Source organism: Humulus lupulus, chromosome 3, assembly GCF_963169125.1.
Source record: "Humulus lupulus chromosome 3, drHumLupu1.1, whole genome shotgun sequence".
Taxonomy (NCBI): Eukaryota; Viridiplantae; Streptophyta; class Magnoliopsida; order Rosales; family Cannabaceae; genus Humulus; species Humulus lupulus.
The window spans coordinates 237,575,171-237,579,629 of record NC_084795.1 but is presented as its reverse complement, the minus strand read 5'-3'; the positions used below and the strand labels follow the sequence as shown (position 1 = coordinate 237,579,629).

Here is a 4,459-nt window from a genome sequence, read left to right as displayed (position 1 = left end):
GACGATACTTGGTTTTACCATTTCATTACGAGTTTGCGACTGTGTGCACTTGCATAGCAAAAATATCACAACAAGTTTTTGGCGCCGTTGCCAGGGACTAAAAATAATTATCAATATCAGTCTAATTAATTTTTATTCTAATTTGATTTTAATTTCTCTTGTTTCTAATCTGTTTAGTTGCTTAATTTGTCTATCTCAGGTGAATTTTGGTATATGCGTGGCAGAAAAGGAAAAGACACACTTGTTCCTCTGAATCCTGAGATTGAAAAGTCTTGCAATCAAATCAGAAAGAACAAGAGAGAGGTCCAGAAATCTGTGAAGATGGCACAGAATGACGGGGATGGCAGGAATGTTCTAACTCCTGGAGTTGTACAAGGGGTTCAGGCTCAGACCAATGCTGAGAGGAGCCTGAGAGATTATGTGCTACCCACTCTGACGGGAGTACAAAATAGTATACGCCCACCAGCTGTAGAGGCCAACAACTTTGAAATAAAGCCCGCTATTCTACAAATGGTGCAGTCCTCTGTGCAATTCAACGGGTTGCCCTCTGAAGATCCTCACACCCATTTGTCTAACTTTCTGGAGTTGTGTGAAACCTTCAAATATAATGGGGTGAGTGATGACGCAATCAAGCTTAGGCTTTTCCCATTTTCTCTAAGGGACAGAGCTAAAAGTTGGCTGAACTCTTTGCAGCCAAACTCTATTGTCACCTGGCAAGATCTAGCTCAGAAATTTTTGTCCAAATTCTTCCCTCCGTCCAAAGCTGCTAAATTGAGGGGAGAGATAAATAACTTTTACCAGAATGACGGAGAGTCACTGTATGAAGCTTGGGAACGGTTTAAGGAACTCCTGAGAAGATGTCCTCATCATGGCATTGAACAGTGGATGCTAGTACAAAATTTCTACAATGGTTTATGTCCTACAACCAGAACCATTATTGATGCTGCAACAGGTGGCACTTTTATGAGCAGGAGCGCAACTGGTGCTTATGAGCTGCTAGAGGACATGGCCACAAACAATCATCAATGGTCTGAGGAAAGATCATCAGGAGTTAGAAAGGTAGTTGGGGTGCATGAGCTGGATGTAATCACTGCTTTAACAGCGCAAGTAGCCTCTCTGACAAAGCAGTTACAACAGAGCAGTGTATCTGCTAATGCGGTTCAGATGGCAGTGAGGTGTGAAATGTGTGGTGGTGCTCATTCTGTCGATCAGTGCCCTATCTGTATGAATAATAACACCCCAATGGATCATGCCCAAGTTCAAGCGGTGGAAAACTTTCAAAGGCCACTCAATAATCCATTCTCCAACAACTACAATCCTGGGTGGCGAAATCATCCCAATTTTTCGTGGAAGAATAATCAAGGCCAACAACCTCAGTTTCAGGGCCAATTTTAGAATAACATGCCTCAGCCACCTATGAATCAAGCTTCGTCATCACAACAGCCTAGGCCTCAATAATCAATGCCTCAACCTGAGAGGCCTAATGAATTGCAAGCTGCCTTGTTGACTCTTACTAATACTCAGACTCAATTTATGACTGAGACCAGATCCTCTATTCGAAACCTTGAGACACAGGTTGGGAAGTTGGCCAATATGCTCAATAACAGACCCCAGGGAAACTTGCCTAGTAATACTGAAGTCAACCCCAAGGAGCAAGTTCAGGCAATTACTCTGAGGAGTGGGAAGCAAACTGAGCAGCCTAGACCTCCACAGGCAGTGGTTAAGAATAAAGAGATGGGTGAACAGTCTGATTCAGAAAGGGTTACTGAAGACCATCAGTAGTCAGAACAGAGTCCGCCAGTTGTTATTGAGCAGCCAGTTAGAGTTCCATACCCTCAGAGGCTTAGAAAGACTACACTTGATAAACAGTTTTCTAAGTTTCTTGAGGTGTTTAAAAAGCTGCACATAAACATTCCTTTTGCTGAGGCCTTAGAGCAGATGCCCAGTTATGTTAAGTTCATGAAGGAGATTTTGTCAAAGAAAAGGAGAATGGAGGACTATGAGACTGTAGCACTCACTGAAGAGTGCAGCGCGATTTTACAAAGGAAGTTACCCCAAAAGCTGAGAGATTCGGGGAGTTTCACCATACCTTGCACCATTGGCAAGTTTGAATGCAAGCACGCCTTATGTGATCTGGGGGCAAGTATCAATCTGATGCCCTTATCTGTGTTTAAAAGACTTGGTTTGGGGGAGGCAAAACCAACAACTGTCACTTTACAGCTCGCAGACCGATCGTTAACACATCCACGAGGTATTATTGAGGATGTTCTTGTGAAGGTGGATAAGTTCATATTTCCAGCTGACTTTATTGTTCTGGACATGGAGGAGGACACAGATGTCCCGATTATTCTCGGTAGGCCATTTCTAGCCACAGGCCAAGCTCTTATTGATGTTCACAAAGGAGAGCTTAAGCTTAAAGTTCAAGGAGATGAGGTGGTCTTTAATGTCTTCAAGTCTATGAAGTATCCGGTGGCTAGTGACAGTTGCTTTAGTGTGGATGTGATAGAAAAGGCAGTCTCCAAGAGAAGGATGAGCAGTGATGCCTTAGAGGCAGTATTATTGGGTGATGAGGGCGATGATGATGATGATGCTGAGATCAGAGAATGTGTAAACTGGATAAACTCCTTCTTACCATATTGGAAGAAGTTTCAGGAATTAGCAGATGCGACTGATAAACCGCTAACCTCCATTCAACAGCCACCTCCGTTGGAATTAAAGGTCCTCCCAGATCACTTGCGCTATGCTTATTTGGGAGAGAATGAAACTTTACCTGTCATTGTGTCAGCTGACCTGTCAAAGGTAGAATTGGAGAAACTGTTGAGGGTTCTAAGGGAGCATAAATTGGCCATTGGGTGGACCTTGGTAGATATTAGAGGAATCAGCCCATCGACAGTGATGCATAAAATTTTGTTGGAGGAGAATAGCAAGCCATCCATAGAGGCCCAGAGAAGACTCAATCCAGCTATGAAGGAAGTAGTGTTGGAGCAAATTCTTAAATGGTTGGATGTTGGGGTAATCTACCCAATTTCTGATAGCACATGGGTGAGTCCTGTGCAAGTGGTACCTAAGAAGGGTGGAATGACTGTGGTGAAAAATGAGAACAATGAACTCATTCCAACAAGGACTGTAACGGGCTGGCGGATTTGTATAGACTACCGCAAGCTCAATAAGGCAACAAGGAAGGATCATTTTCCTTTGCCTTTCCTTGATCAGATGCTTGACAGATTGGCAGGCCATAGCTACTACTGTTTCTTGGATGGGTATTCTGGGTACCATCAGATCGCTATTGCACCAGAGGATTAAGAGAAAACAACCTTCACATGTCCTTATGGCACATTTGCTTTCAGGAGAATGCCATTTGGACTATGCAATGCCCCTGCAACATTTCAACGGTGCATGATGGCCATATTTTCAGACATGGTAGACCGGTGTATTGAGATTTTCATGGATGATTTCTCTGTTTTTGGTTCATCATTCGACCTCTGTTTGGGTAACTTGGAGAACGTGCTGCGTCGTTGTGAGATGGCAAATCTGGTGCTGAATTGGGAGAAATGCCATTTTATGGTGAAAGAAGGGATTGTTCTTGGCCATAAAATTTCAAGTGAGGGAATTGAGGTAGATAGAGCAAAAATTTATACCATTGAAAAGCTGCCTCCACCAGTTTCAGTCAAAGGAGTTAGAAGTTTTCTTGGTCACGATGGGTTCTATCAGAGATTCATAAAAGATTTCTCTAAAGTGTCCAAGCCCCTCTCAAATCTGCTTATGAACGGAGTTGTCTTTGATTTTAATGATGAATGTTTGAGGGATTTCAATTTCTTAAAAGAAAAGCTTATTTCTGCTCCAATTGTGATAGCTCCGAATTAGGAATTGCCTTTTGAGTTGATGTGTGATGCCAGTGATTACGCAGTGGGGGCAGTTCTGGGACAGCGGATTGACAAGGTATTCAAGTCTATTTACTATGCTAGTCGGACTCTAAATGATGCTCAGCTGAATTATGCCACTACAGAAAAAGAGTTGCTAGATATTGTGTTTGCTTGTGATAAATTCAGACCATATCTGATTGGTAACAAAGTGATTGTCTACACTGATCACTCTGCCATTAAATACTTGATGTCAAAGAAAGATGCCAAGCCTCGCCTGATTAGATGGATTCTTTTGCTTCAAGAATTTGACATGGAGATTCGTGACAAGAAGGGCAGCGAGAATGTGGTAGCTGATCATCTCTCTAGACTTGAGGTGGGGGAGACTGAAAATAAGAAAGCAGTACAAATCAATGATCACTTTCCTGATGAGCAGTTGTTTGGGGTAAGTGAGACTTTAGCTGTCCCTTGGTTTGCAGACATAGTGAACTTCCTGGTTGCCAAGATTGTGCCTCTTGAAATGTCAAAGCAGCAATTAAAGAAATTCTTTTCTGAGGTGAAACACTACTATTGGGAGGAACCTATTCTCTATAGGCACT

General features: G+C 42.7%; 1 non-coding gene across 1 annotated transcript; it reads right to left on the bottom strand.

Annotated features, from left to right (window-relative positions):
• Positions 1-768: 768 nt before the first annotated feature.
• On the bottom strand, positions 769-875 carry LOC133827931 (small nucleolar RNA R71). The gene has a single exon (XR_009890579.1). It is a non-coding gene; the product is annotated as a small nucleolar RNA R71 (small nucleolar RNA).
• Positions 876-4,459: the final 3,584 nt, after the last annotated feature.